The sequence below is a fragment of the Plodia interpunctella genome, chromosome 21 (assembly GCF_027563975.2).
Source record: "Plodia interpunctella isolate USDA-ARS_2022_Savannah chromosome 21, ilPloInte3.2, whole genome shotgun sequence".
In the NCBI taxonomy this organism is placed as follows: Eukaryota; Metazoa; Arthropoda; class Insecta; order Lepidoptera; family Pyralidae; genus Plodia; species Plodia interpunctella.
In genome coordinates, this window is record NC_071314.1 from 434,396 (window position 1) to 451,018 (window position 16,623).

General features: G+C 35.7%; 1 protein-coding gene and 1 non-coding gene across 3 annotated transcripts in view; both read right to left on the reverse strand.

The window, feature by feature from the left end:
• pigs (pickled eggs) overlaps positions 1–16,623 on the reverse strand; it is a 149,051-nt gene that overhangs the window by 22,713 nt on the left and 109,715 nt on the right. The window lies entirely within an intron of this gene.
• On the reverse strand, positions 3,053–3,124 carry TRNAG-UCC (transfer RNA glycine (anticodon UCC)). The gene has a single exon. It is a non-coding gene; the product is annotated as a tRNA-Gly (tRNA).

Sequence of the window (16,623 nt, forward strand, 5' to 3'; positions counted from 1 at the left end):
TGAAAGTCAAGAAGATATAGGATAGAAATAAAAATGTGTTTACACCTTCAACCATAGCAATATCTCGTCGCAATTTAAAAAAAAAGTAAGTATTTTAAAGAGTCCATTGGTGGTAAAATGATAACGTTCTGTTCGATACCTTCCCGTGTATGTCGTACGATACGATGAGATGAAGTATTGACAGCTAATGGGTAACAACATAATTCCCGAGAGAAACAAAAATAGACTTGGTTCTTGGGGCAGAGGCGCACAGTGGTTATACAGAGAGCTCAGTAAACGGCTGAGGAAGGCAACAGGTGGCCCTCGAACGGGTGGCTTTCTCGCACAGTGAATTTCCATTGCAATTCAGCGCGGGAGTGCTGCCTGCGTGATGGGTACTTTGTCTAGGGGACCTTCTTTTGATATTTTTAATTTATAAGTTTTTAGTTTTTAGTTTTTAATATAATTTTTCGGTAAATAGTGATTTTGAAATATTAATTGTGAGCTTCATTGATCTTGGTTATCTGAATAAAATATATTTTAGTTGTTTAAATAAAATCAAATTTCTCCAGGTCTAACCATCACAAGAGTTGGTTTCGATAAACAAATAAATATATAAAAAAAAAACAAAGATATAGTATCAACACTGACATACCAAAGCAATGCACTTGAAAAACGGATTAAGTATATCAATGTAATTACTGAATGAATCACCAAGAGACTAGGAAGCCGACATCGGAATAGAGCGTGTTATGCCTTAATAAGGGCAGGAGTTATGTCCATTTAAGGGCAGTTATGATCAAACGCGATCAAGACACACAGAGGTTCCTGCACATCAAGGCCTGCCCTTCTTTGGGGACACATCTTTTGATATGCCCTTTATGGGTGACAATATTGTTTGATGGGAAATTATGAGCTCTATTTAGGTTTGGTATTGTAGTTTTTTATGCTTCATCTTCAGCCATTAATGATAGTAGTCCCACTGATAGCCCGCTTTTTCAGTCTTAGGGAGTAACTCAGGCCATAACTCACAACGCGAGCCTAATGATAATTGGTGGGTTTTAACGACCTCATATAATAATATGTGCCATTCTTATTATCAAAGTGTTCAAAGAGAACCTATAACTATCTTCACGAAAAAAAATCGAACTAATTCATGGCTTCGTTTTGACGTGAAACAAGGACGACAATTTTTTATAGTATACTGGAAACGATGCTGCATGTTGCCCGATGGTAAGCAAACACCCATGGATTTTTTTGTATTATTATTATTATTATAATTTTTATAGATTTGAAAATACAATTATGCTCCATTTTCCAACTATTGTATAATAAATACTACCACTCATAATTTTCTACACCCACCTTTTACATCGGAGGGAAAAACACTTCGAATAGATTTAATGCAAGTCCAACTTCCTGCTGCCATATTTGGCGAATCAAAAGCGTTCTCGCTTGATAGTGTGAACTTTTATATGTCAATCACCCCAGAAGTGGGCCTGGCTTGGCCCTGGGAGGCCCGGCCTTATTAGTGTGGATCTGGTGTACTGGCGTCTAAATTATCGTGTGGGGGATTTTAATTCATCGCTTCATAATATTATTTTGCAATGAGAAAATACTTAAACTTTTTTTTATTATATTATTATATTATTTATTTATTTTCTTTAGACAATTTCGCTCGGTGAAATCAAATCGGTTGTTTATAAAAAAAATATGCTTAATTAAAATGTGATCAAAACTTTAGGACAAAAATAATTTTGTATTTACGGATCGAATAAAAATAATGTGTCCTTTGATACTACCCGTGGATCCAGGGTAAAAAGTATTAAGCCTCGTTTTACTTAACTTAGACGTTAATTTTAACCTGCGCACATTAACTTACCAGTGAACCTGCGCACCCTGCGCACAATAACGCAAAGTACGACATTTTATCTAATCGGCGGCGGCGCGCAGGTCAAACTTAACGTCAAAGTTGACTGGTGCAACTGAGGTTTAGATTCATAAGATAAAAGTGGAATAAAATTAAAAAAAATGAGATACAGATATCAACAAAACAATCCTGGGCGGTAGTACAGTATTTAAAAATCATAAATCAATTTAACCATTTAAACCGCAAAGCAAAAATCAATAAAACCGCATGAGACATGATAATCGTCACGATAGTCCGGCCAAGCGAAGCGTAAACACCACTATTTCTGTGGCATAGTGTTGCATAAAATCGATAATTTCAATGTCGATAGTTGACCTTCAAAATCGACAATTTTTTTTTGTCATAACTTTTTATATGGTTTTGCTTATGTCCCGAACGTTAAGTTACCTTTTCGTTAATATGATTAGGTACCTAATGTCAAATTGTAAATATATATTTTTGAGGCATCGAGCGATTTTTATTCCATACAAGTTTTTTCCTTTCCCCTGTTCTACCGCTCTAGTAAATTTAATTTGTTAGTTGTTGTAATTGTTATAATGTTGTTTCACGCACAAGTGTTATCGATTCTATCGATAGTAACATTTGTTTCAAGTTCTGTCGGTAGCAGCTAAGAATAAATAATGGATTAAATGAAGTTACGTACGTTAGGAAACTATCGATTGTTTATTCTTCAATACTATCGATAATGCACGTGTAACCATCGATACTATCGAAAGTATCAAACTAAGCGGCAAGACAGTGCGAGTAGAGTGACTATTGATAGTATAAAAGTATCGACAATCTATCGATCGCAGCCTGCACTACGGTGACCATATATTCCGGACTTTGGCAACTCTATACCCAAAGGTCGTTGTACTAAACGGAACTGATAGTAATTTATAGTTAATTAGATATCAATCAGGATTTATTTATTTGTCAATACCACTATCCAAGAAAAAAGCGATTATGTAGTACCTAAAGTCTTTTTTTATTTTTTGAAAATTTAACACCAGAAAATATCACGAAAACAAAGACAAAAATATCAAGTTTTAAAATTTTGACGATGCGCTTAAATTTATCATACAAAATTGTAATGATGGAACGCGGGATACAGGAATAACGTAAAAAATCATATAATATTATTCAATAAATAATAAAAAAGTGTGCGATGGCCGGGAATCGAACCCGGATCAACTGCTTGGAAGGCAACTATGCTGACCATTACACCACCATCGCATCTGAGTGAAACGGCGAAATAACGCATCATTTATATAAGAAGGGGCAACGACCCATCGAATTACGTAAGCACTGATAAAATGTAGGCCAAGTCGTTTAAGTTTTAAAATCAAAGTAATTAATTATTAATTTTCATTTTCGTACAAATAATTAATAAGTATAATACTTATTTCATGAATCAGAAAGATATGCTTTTTTTTAATGAATGTAATTTTCAGGAATAAAGATTTATTTAACGCAACGAATAATTAGAAGTTACGAAGTCGAAGACACACATACGATTACCTACAGATGACAGCTCATTACAAACATATTTTTCCGCATTTTGATTGCGTAAAAGTCAATTTTTTTATAGCCTGTATTTTGTGTCCCACTGCTGGGCAAAGGCCTCCCCTTCTGTCTTCCAAAGGTATCTATCTCTATACTGAGCCATTTGTTGCCAACCACGCCGAAACCTGTCTAAATCATCCCGCCATCTAGTTCGTGGTCTACCTTGATGCCTGCGCCCTTCGGGAACCCAATTTGACATTTATTTTCATTTAATAATAAATAATAAATAAATAAATGAGGACAAACCACACATATTGAGCTAGCCCCAAAGTAAGTTCGAGACTTGTGTTATGGGATACTAATTCAACGATACTATATTTTATAACAAATACATATATAGATAAACATCCAAGACCCGGGCCAATCAGAAAAAGATCGTTTTCCATCATGACCCGACCGGGGTTCGAACCCGGGACCTCTCGGTTCAGTGGCAAGAACTTTACCACTGCGCCACCGAGGTCGTTTTAATGCTAAGTTTATTTCTAAAAGGATGGTTTGATTGTAAATTTAATTATGTAAATGAATTCCTATTAAATCTTAAGTCTTAAATGACACATGTGTTCACAAATACACAACTCCACACATAAAGGTATTATTATGTCACATTAGAGTACTTAGGTATAAATACAGATGGCATAATCATGATAAAACTGTGACTGAATTACGTCATAATACCAAGTATGAATATCATAATAATTGTAAACGTGAACAGGTGTAGTATATATCTACTTATACACTAACACATTACAGTAAAACATGTTCATTTGCGGTTGGAAAATAAGACTCTTATAAGTTTTAATTTGATTAATAATATTGTTTAATCACATCCACAAGTATATTTTACAAACAAATTTATGTAATATACATATAAGTATTGGATAACAATTAGAATCTATTAAAGAACTGTACAACAGATAAACAAGCAATTAAGCAAACACGATCCACATTCAAATGAATGCATTTTCAACGTGTGCGGAATATTAAGTTTATTACTGTGGACAAACAAAAGTCCCAAATAAAAAAGTAGGTAGGTGAAATACCTTTTTTTATTTTTTTTTTACTTTTAGCATTTGGTTACATTTTTACCAATATTATTGTCTACTAATTCTAGTCTCTTATATTCTCTATCTAAAGAAGCCAGTAATAAAGCGTGTGAATATTTTACGTTGTAAAAATATTTAAGTTATCTTAATATTATATAAGTAATTTTTACGGTTCCGTAGCTATATGGCAACAACGGAAACCTTATAGATTCGTCATGTCTGTCTGTCTATCAGTCAGTATGTCACAGCCACTTTTTTCTGAAACTGTAAGAACTATATTGTTGAAACTTGCTTAGTAGATGTATTCTGTGAACCGCATTAAGATTATGCACAAAAATAAAATAAAACAATATATTTTGGGGGTCCCCATACTTAGAACTGAAACTCAAAAATTTTTTTTTATCTAACCCATATGTGGGGTATTTATGAATAGGTCTTCAAAAATGTTATTGAGGTTCCTAATGTAATTTTTTTTAAACTGAATAGTTTGCGCGAGAGACACTTCCAAAGTGGTAAAATGTGTGCCCCCCCTGTAACTTCTAAAATAAATAAATAAATAAATAAATAAATATATTGGGACAAATCACACAGATTGAGCTAGTCCCAAAGTAAGTTCGAGACTTGTGTTATGGGATACTAACTCAACGATACTATATTTTATAATAAATACATATATAAATAAACATCCAAGACCCGGGCCAATCAGAAAAAGATCATTTTTCCATCATGACCCGACCGGGGATCGAACCCGGGACCTCTCGGTTCAGTGGCAAGAATCTTACCACTGCGCCACCGAGGTTGTCAAATATATATATATAATGTAAATTACTATGTAAACTTCCACAGAAAATTAGTTTGAACGAGATCTAGTAAGTAGTCATAAACCGTAAACCGCAATTTACCATCGTTTAGGTACCTAATTATAATGTTTCCTTGTCAATAACTTATTTGTTAAACATCGATCAACAAGAACTTTTATGTTATGTTACTTGCTGCTACGGAACCCTTCATGGACGAGTCCGACTCGCACTTGATCGCTTTTTATACATCTATAATTATTATGTTTTTAAGAAAAGGAGCCACAAAACGAAAATATCATAAAGTAAAGGAAATAAACAAAAACAAATATCACAAAATCTCCCACGGCCCACGCGAGCCAAGCGAGAAATTCCCATATAAGCTCTAACCCTAGTGTGTCCTGCAGATTACATTGTAGATCGCCGCTGGCGCACCGTGATCAAAATGTAGGGTGCGCATGCGTTGTGTTTAGACAACATCCAGCAACCTACACATCAAACAGTGTATACTATTCCCATTACAATGAACACGTATTATAACAATAATAATATAACTTATTTAAACATTTGTGCCATGCCGTTTAGATTGTATATTTCGCGCTCAGCTTCAGCATTTAGCAAAGATAGCTTAGTCCTAACGCTTGCTGTAGTCTTGTTGGTAATGTAGACCTAGTAACTATGTAAATAGCTTTGATCAATTTCAACATTCTTCATATAAATATAAATAAACTAGTAGTTTGTATACCATTTTGCCATTTACCATTTTGCATTGCCACATGAGTTTGTATACCATCATCGACCACCACTTGCTTCCGGTGAAGGAAAACATCGTGAGAAAACCTGCACACCGGTTGATTATTAACTTGTGTGTGAAATGGAGAAGGCAATGGCAAACCACTCCATTAACAATGCCAAGAAAGCTGTTGTATGTATTTCATCCCACGTAACTAACACGAACCTCAGCGATGAGGAATACGACTATGAAGAGATACCAGTTCAACAATTACAAATATCCCTAATTCTCCTGAATACGTAGTTCCCCTGGCTAAGAGATAAACCGTTGACCCTGTGATTGGCTCGTGACGACCGCTCCCCGCGCCCTTTGTGGACAAATTAGGCAATAATGTGCTTGTTATAAAGCAAAACTCCGTCTTAAACTCATAAGGACGCGAATTCGCAGTTAAGTATACCTACTTGTATAGCAATATTCTGGGTAATTGGACGTAATACGCAATTAAGATACATTAAAAAGTAAACTTAAGGCTTTGTAGATAGGAATGATTGGAACAGTTGAATTTTTTCGGAGCAATGCATTGGTCTGGAGTTTGTACATTGCATAATATCTTAATTAAGTAATTATTATTTATGTACCTTCATTTAAGATTAGACGAAGGGTTTGCAAATAATCTACTGTTATGCTTATTTTCTAGAGATTTTTAATTTAAATAAGCAACCGCATAAAATTTTTATTTTGTTGATTTGATCTACAGATCTTATTGGTTTTTTCAATGGCCCAAGGTGTTATAAATCATTTTAGGCTAACAAGGTTTTGTGTCCAATTAAATAGTAAATAACCAAATAGATTTAGAGGCTCTGTCTAATGCAATGTACCGCTTTACAGTCAAAACTCGAGGTAATAAATAAAGCCTACATCAATGTATAAATCATGTGATTTCTGGTCGCTATGAGAGATGGCGTCGAAGCCGAAATATTTCAATGTCCACAGTCGACGGGAGCCGATAACTCAACATTTGTGTTTTGTAAGAGGAATGTAGACTTGGTGCTACAACACGACACTTTTCTCGGGGGCGTAAGATGGTATTACAAAAGAAGTGGATCGTGGTCCGGTCGGGAGGTTCCCTCTATTGTGGTTGAGCTTCGCGATGGCTGACTCACGCGTCAACTCCAGAACGGGTGCTGCCGGGGGGAACTGGTCAGCTAGATCTTTATGTGTATATATGTATATATATATTATCCTTTCATCAGCACTTGATCACAATCATAATATGTTTCAGTATACTTTTGACGATGTACTTTATTGTGTATTTTCATTGTTATATTACTGATAAAAAAATATACATAAATTTATATTTAAGAAATGGTAAGCCATTCTGGCATAATAGGGACCAACACTGTTTGAATGAGTTTCTTTCGGCATTTCTTCCCAGCAGTGGTCGTTCCGAAATGCTAGTAGTTTGTAGCTTTGGTAAACATCATTTAATTTAGAATATGACGTGAAAAAGTGCCTGTGAAGGCCTAATTTCTGAATAAATTATTTGATTTTGATTTTGATTGAAGTTTAAGATAGCTAAAGTGTTTTTCTGTGTAAGGTCAATTATTTAAATCTTTATTCATGTAATGTAATAGATGTAATTGTCATCACTGATTTGTCTTCTCAGCAAATATCTAGTCGTTATAATTACATAATTATGTGACAACATCTGGCATGGTTAAATGAATTGACAAATGAAAAAGGAATCTATTAAACTTGCGTGCACATACCTAATGTGGAAAACTAGATGCTTCCTAAACTTTCTTCAGAATTTATATAATAAATAATAAATATATTAGGACAAATCACACAAATTGAGATAGCCCCAAAGTAAGTTCGAGACTTGTGTTATGGGATACTAACTCAACGGTACTATATTTTATAACAAATACATATATATAGATAAACATCCAAGATCCGGGCCAATCAGAAAAATATCATTTTCCATCATGACTCGACCGGGGATCGAACCCGGGATCTCTCGGTTCAGTGACAAGAACTTTACCACTGCGCCACCGAGGTCGTCAATATTTTTATACTAACAAAATTAAAGGTTTCCGTTTAAAAGTTAATACCACAGTATCATTTACCTTATATTGCAAAATAGTTGCGGCGCGTACACACCGGTCTAATTATATTATTAGGCAAGTCAAATTGGCACACTGGGCAGCGGCGGGCGCGCATGGTACCTGCGCCCAGCGCCCACGCGCATTATTTGCGAAACTTGACACTCATTTTACATTTGAATTGGACCAGATATCATCGAGCTTCAAAAAATCTGAATTACTAAATCAGTATGTCTTCGAAGCCCGTGTCCTCACAAAAACACCCTTTTATTTGGCTGTGATTTTACTATCGCCGTATATCAACCCTCTTTGGAAATGGTGTTGTTGCATTTCCGTTGTCAATGCTTTTTATTCCTTATTGGCCTCTTACGATATATTTCGTACCCTTCCGTGTATGGAGACAATAACAAAAAATATAGTTACAAAATTCTACCTAAATAGACCGCTTTAGGTCAAAATCATTACACAAGAATAAGTCCATTCCTTGACCAGCAACCTAGTTGCTACGCAGAGTGTAACAGACAGACAAACGGAGGATGTTGTATTGTGACACGGCGACAATAGCGCAGAGACTTCCGGTGACACAGTATGGTACTATTCGTAGCTGTCACTCAAAATATGTACCTTGTCAAAAATTGAAAAAAAATAACCATGTAATTAAGAAACAATAACAGTTAAGCCCGTCCGTCATGACAGGGACCAACACTGTTTAAATGAGTTTCTTTTGGCATTTCTTCTCAGGAATTGTCCTTCCGAAACGCTCTTAGTCTGTAGCGTTTTTGAGAAATTACTGAATAATATAAAATTTGACGTGAAAAAGAGCTTGTGAAGGTCTAATTTCTGAATAAATGATTTGCAGAAAATGACTACAAAGATACACTATGAAGTCACTCTATACTGTCTCATACACATAATCAAATAACTTCATGCAAGCCCATTCAAACTTTTTTTAAGGTATCAATTGACAACGCCAATTAGACGAAAGATGTTAACTAATGCTGACCTGGTGAACCAGAATCAATGGTTAACAGTAAATGTAGAAGCTGTGCCGAAGGGCCAGTGGGCGAATGTCAACTCGTGCGCACGCTGAAGACTGGACACCGTAGTGTGAATTCACCACATATAGATATTCACATATAGATCATACAAATATCATCATAGAATGAAGATAAAACATTTTGATTTTATAAATTTATCGATAAATCGAAAATTCATTTACATCGATTGTGATATTGCTAACACTAGTGTCAGATTTTATTCAAATCGCCTAAAGGCATGTGACATGACTTACGACCTGCTAAATTAAAAATTAAATTTCACATATACATAAAACGAAATGTCTAAATGAAAACCGTGTCGCAAGTGTGCGCTTGCGCATCCTCATGTGATGAAAAGAAAGGCTAGGCCAGAGACAATAGCATGGCATAGTAGTGACAAGAGATATATTAAAATTTGTGTTGTGGTTACTACCATAATATATATATAATATATTATATTTTACAGTTTGAGGTTAGAAAGTACCGTAATATTTTGTGTTTTTATCTTGGGTTATGGCACTTTTTTTTACCGAATTTCTCCACCGGAGGTGTGTCCCGGAAGATTACCTTTGCATACCTAATGATTAGTTTAACAAACTGAACTGAAGCTACTTAATAAAAACAAATTTTCACTTAGCAAATTTTCAGTTAAATACGAGTAAAATCTCGAAAAATACGTCTTTAGGTCGTAAAATTACATCCATAATAAAGTCCTGTTTCACAACTTTGCGATAAAATATCATATTGCAGTCTGTCAGATAAATGCTAGATAAATCTACTTGATATGATTGGCTCATCAGCCACTCGTATCGGGCAGATTTAGCTAACTAGCCGTATCCAATACTTGTGAAACACAATTTTCAACGTTATCAGCTTAAGTTACATTTAAGCTATCTAGCTCCTAACTCTTGTAAAAATCTTGCTCGTTATCCGTCTCTTAGATCACTACGCGGAGGTACCTACTGGAAATTAAGGCTTCCTTGAAAAGGCAACGTTAACAAACGTTAACAGCGTTCTATAAAAACACACCGACAGGAAGGCAGCAATATAGCTGCCAGGAAGCTTAAACAAACGTGAATCGTTTCACTTGTTGCCTGTCAAAATTATATCTATTTAAATATAAAAAAATATCTTGCATTTACGTGTATATTTCCCGCAATTGGTAAAATCTAGGAATGTTTTTATGAAAAACCAGATGTTGTCCGGGGCTTCGCTCCCGCGGGGATTTTGAGATAAAATATAGCCTATAGCAATCTTGGATAATGTACCTTTCTAATGGTGAAAGAATTTTTGAAATCGGTTTGGCAGTTTTGGAGATTACCCGCCTCAATCATACAAACTCACAAACGCTTGCCTCTTTACAATAATAGTATAAGTATATTCACCGAAGCTTTAATGTCACCGATTCTATTGGTTCTTCAAAAACGCGTCCCTACGTATCCTCCCCATCTCTGATGGAAACGCAGCCAAGTACCTTTTTTAAATCGCCATAAGGAAGTATGACTAACAGATAACTGTCATATCTACCGCCATTTACGGCACAGTGGGCTTGGACCTTGCCAGTGTGGATCAGCCAGATACACATACATCTGACCGGCAAGGATATTTGGCCCGGTAATCGAAATTGATGTCGTCTGAGAGGATATATGAGCCGTTAGCCAGTAAACATGACAGTTAACATCTGTGAATACCGAGGACCATACTAAGCGGAGGAGAAAAGCGACCACTTTGCTGCTTTTCCTCAGGTAAACAACGTTCGAAAACAATCCGAAAATGTTAAAGACCTTTTCGTCCAATGATAATGGCGACTTCCGCCGCGTGTATGATAAACAAAACATTTTTCACCGGCCACAATGTGCAATCATCTTGAGACCTGACTCATCCGGCCTCGCGCGGCGCCTGCCACAGGGCTGTCAACACTTAATTTAATTGCATACAGAATCGGCGATCGAAATCGGAAACGTCCACGAGTCATTTTTTATAAAGTAACTTTCATGTCAAATTTATTAATATATATATATATATATATATATATATATATATATATATATATATATATTAGGACAAATCACGCAGATTGAGCTAGCCCCAAAGTAAGTTCGAGACTTGTGTTATGGGATATTAACTCAACGATGCTATATTTTATAACAAATACATATATAGATAAACATCCAAGACCCGGGCCAATCAGAAAAAGATCATTTTCCATCATGACCCGACCGGGGATCGAACCCGGGACCTCTCGGTTCAGTGGCAAGAACTTTACCACTGCGCCACCGAGGTCGTCGAGGAAATTATTCAACAGCAGCGACACCCTTTGATCATGTTACTACGCCAATTCCTATGGTAGACAGTAGATTTTCAATTGCAACGTTTTTATAAATCTCTACAGCAATATGGTAAAATAGACAGTATACTGTATAAAGGATGATTAGTTAACAAACTACAACAAACATTACGACTAAAGCTGGTCAACATATGTGGGTCTCGCTGGAGATGTCTCCGCGAATCAGTAAAGATGTCTGCGTGTGTGGGAGTTTAGTAGCACGATGCCTATTATCGTCGTTCGTCCACTTGAAAATAATTTCAAAGCAATCAGTAGCACCAACTTTTTGGAACTATCGAGCATAAGCTAGTAGATTATGTCGAGAGTTGACTAGAGCGACATTTATTATAATATTAACAAGGACATTTTCATTTGTAATTAGTATGGATATTTATAATATTTTCATACTGTTGTCAGCCCTATCCCAGCGGGTGACCCGTGATATTGTAAGCACATTGTTTGTGTGTAATTAATCGTGTATTGTGTCGCGACCCTGAATCAACTCATGCGCAGGTCAAGTTTAACAAAGTGTGTGCCGCCTTATGTAATGGGTTTTTGGGTTTATGGTGTTCCGCGACTTTTGCGTTACATTATTATGTTATATATGTATTATTAGTCAGAACACAGATATATTAATATAATTGAACTTGTTTTCAACTTACCAATTATCTATAGCTTTCGGCGAGGTCAATTCCTTGCGAGTTATTTAAAAAGGTGAAACTTTAATTGACTTACTCTCGGAGTTTAATTACGGCAAATTGATCGCCGATTTCCGACTAGGGGTCGTTGAACTTACCTGAAATTAAAAAATAAAGATAAATTGCGTTGTTTTGCGAATGCCATGTGGTATTTCTCGGTGTATTATTGGTGAAAGGTCAATGAGACACTCATGAACTTTTAGGTCGTATCAAATAGCTGGTTGTCGATGCGGTAATGGTTATTCATGTTTATCGAAAAGACGCTGGATTGGATCTTTATTCGATAGAGTATGCTCTCATCATAATGGAATCTTCTTTCAGCAGTAGCTAATATAAATAATAATATAAAAAAATCGAAAATTGATTGAGTCCGTAGACAGAGGAATCGAGATTTCTTTGTTAATTTGAAAATTACATTCCTATTATGGGGGTGATAAATAAATATTTAGGAACAAATCACACAGATTGAGTTAGCCCCAAAGTAAGTTCGAGACTTGTGTTATGGAATACTACCTCAACGATACTATATTCTATAACATATACATATATAGATAAACATCCAAGACCCAGGTCAATCTGAAAAATATCATTTTCCATGTTAACCCGGGATCGGACCCGGGCCACGGTGGTCGTCAGTTTGTCATTGATTGATTCAAAGATTCCAATTTTGAGAAGGAGATAATTTAAAATTTCACAAGAATAAGACTGAAGGTAATAAAAAGAGACGAATACCAAATGGAAAGAGGAAGATTTAAAAAGAGATGATTTTCTTCTTCATGTCAATTAATAATTTATTGAACTATTGAGAAAATTTATTACCTTTGATAATTGGCTATAGAGTTTTGATGCGTAATCACACGATTATAATTAGGATGATTATTGAAAGGTAATTCATTTTGCAATTACAAACTCGGGATAAAAGGCAAAAATTATGAGATAAAACTCCGCTATACATATATAGATAGATATTGACAAAAGCGTGGGTGACAACAAACAACCTAAGGGAACAATAGCGATTGTGACAAAACAGATCGATATCGATATAATTGTTATCGATACACAATCGATTACAGAGGCCATATCGATTAGCCAGCAGGATGCGATGTCGCGTCAGTTAACCTTGTTTTATCCATTGATGAATATCTGTTAAAACCATATATTTTCTACTATATTAATATATATACTCGGCTCTTTGTATTTATATATATAATTTCAACACATACAATGCAATGTGTACCTACTAGGTAAAGCAGGATCAATTTAACAGGTCACATTTGACACTTCGTCCAAATTCATAAATGTAACCTTGTAACGGAGGGCGTACAATATTTATTGTTACAAAATCAGAACTACAAAAATCGAAAATCGTTTATCGAAAATCTTTGAAAAGAAGACATTTTTTGACAATTCGAACTATAGGCTGACATATGTCAAATGTGACTTATTAAATTGGTCCTACTTTAGTGAGGAAAGCGTTGTAATTTCTTTGAGTTCTCCTGCAAACTAATTTTCTTTCTTTCGATTTTATCCCCTTACCGTGGCTCCCAATGCGGGAAGTTCTTAATGGCTTACTGCATTGTCGTGTATTTTGCCACGTGTTGAATGTAACATGACCTCTCTGACGGCAAAGCTTGCGTCATAACAGTATTAAGTTTATTACTAACTCGGAGGAAGTCCGAAAATGGCGCTTTTAACTTTCTGCTTCTGGAGATGTTCGTTAGTGCTGCAAATGCTACAATGCACCTATCAACGGAACGAAACCGATGGAGACAGATTGACAAAGGCAGGAGCCATGATACTAAGCAGTGAGGAAAACGATTAGATAGAGAGAGAGAGAGACAGAACCATTTGCCATTCTTATGCATATACACATTCAAACAATTTATCATTGTGTGGAAAATTTACAAAATAATTAAATCAAAAATCAAATAATAAGAATAGATTAAATCAGACAAAATGTTGGTCAAATACTACTCCAATGAATAGTAACACAGTATATAGGTATTTTGTAACACCCTATATAGTGTCTAGACCACAGGACTACCACGGAGGCAGAACTAAAGTAAATACTCGACGCAAGTACCTTAGAGTTACAACATCCTCCCACGCGCTGTGACCGGCTGACAAGGGCCAATCATAATAAATATCCTACTATTTTTGAAAATAAATAAATACAAATAATTTAATTCAGGCACAGACACATGTCACTATTGTTTGATTCGAATGGAAGTTTTAGATGTCTCATTTATTATGTAATATCCCACAATTTCATGTGTATATATTCCCTTTATAACCCAAAGGTTGCGTGTACATAATACTTTTAGCATTAAAAAAAGTTTAAATAAATACCTAATTATTAAAAAAAAATACAGTAAACTAGGAAGACGGGTTTTGCGGTCTCATACGTCCGAATGCGATAAGGAACACGCGGAAATACGATATAGAGACAAAAGCGACTGGCAGACTGGGAAATACTTTATTTAAGTAAAATATTTTTAAACAAATACTTACTATGTAAGTACTTTTTAATAATTCCCTAAACAATAATACTATATTTGTCAACCCTACGGTTGATCAACCTTGAGACATCTCGATAAGCATTTTGCGTGAAGACTTCATCTCAAGTCGATTTGAAGATTCGAGTGTGGTTTTAGTGTTGCCACTCGATTGTCAACTATCGATTGCGTTTCGATTGACTATCGATAGTTTGAGGAAAAGCAATAGTATCGATACTATCGATAGCCGGTTAGGTGCAATACTATTGATAAAGAGCAATACTATTTATAGTATCGATAGTGTCGAACTGTTATCACGAGAAGACTATCGATAGGTACTCTATCGATAGTGCTCTACGATATTATATTATACTGTCAAGACTATCGATAGTATTGATACTATCAACAGGCCTATCGGTAGTATGGCCTTTTTAGATTGAAACTATCGATAGTTCAGGACCACTATGTGGTTCCGCCCTACAACAGGACTACTCAAAAGTATACGAATGTGTTTAAATTATGATTTACACAATAAAATTTCAACACTCAATTAAATTAATTCATCTGATTCGACGGCAATCTTTAGATTAAATGATAAGGTTTATAATAACAATGCTTGTTTGCTTTTGTTATTTAGAAATACGCTTTGCAATTTTAGTAGTTTCTCAATACGTTTTAACATATAGATGTATTGCAGTTAATTATTTCATTGCAATAATAAATTTAGCCTAATGTTCACAAAAAAATTGACTTGCGCATGATCATTTACTTACATCATAAAGTAATTTGAATATTTTAAATTACCTATTTGCTTAATAATATTGCACATTTCAGTATAGGTATGGAGAAAAATATATACAAGTAGGTATAGTTACAGCACATCAAAGTGATGTGTAGTTCCGCCCTAGAATAGGACCACTGCATATCCTCCCGTCGATGTCGTACGAGGCGACTAAGGGATAGAGCCTGCGCAACTGATAGGCAACAATAGCATTTCCAAGGATATCGTCAGGCAGGTGTCTCAGTCACATTCTTAAATCTTCAACTTACAGGTTACTTTTTACGCTGACCCCGGGCGTTAGGGCTTCTTAGTCTCGAATGCAACCGAGACTATGCGGACATGAGAGAATATAGTACATCAACCTACCCAAATCATTCCAAATTCGCCCTTATTAGCATCGCATAGAGTTCTATTCAGAGTAACTTGCCATGTAGTATACGGATACTGGATATCACGTCTTTATTCCTTACGGGGTAGACAGAGTCGAGAGTCGCGTAACTTGAAGACAAAATTTAACGGGATAGCGAACGGAATGCTAGGATTGAGATTCGGAAGTAGCTTAATGCTTACTAGCCCCCCGTCCCGGCTTCGCTCGGGTAAAAACATCAGAGATATTATGCACCCAAACCTTCCTTAAGAATCACACTATCTAATGGTGAAAACCGCACAAAAATCCGTGGAGTCGTTTCTGAGTTTATCGCGAATAGACAGACAGCCGCGGCAGAGGACTTTTACTCACTCTTTAAATATGTGAGGATGAGAAGAACTCCCAATAAAAATACTTAATTGCCTTTTAGAATAACTGCTAGAACAGGCTTAATCTATATATATTATTTACTCCCAGAACACGAAATCACTGTACTTTGTTACGGGATAAACTCGCTATCTATTGGCGCCCAACGTGGGACTATATTAATCTTTGTGGCTTATGGTCTGGTCGGATGCCGGACTGCTACATCGGAGGTCCCTGGCTCGAACCCCGGTCAGGACAAAATGAGAAACTATATTTTTCAGATTGAGATGGCACTTGAATATTTATATTAATAAATACTAGCGGCCCGTACCGGCTTTGCTCGGGTAATCATAACAAATCACACTATCTATAAAGAAAGATCCGCATCAAAATCCGTTGTGTCCGTTGCGACAGACAGACA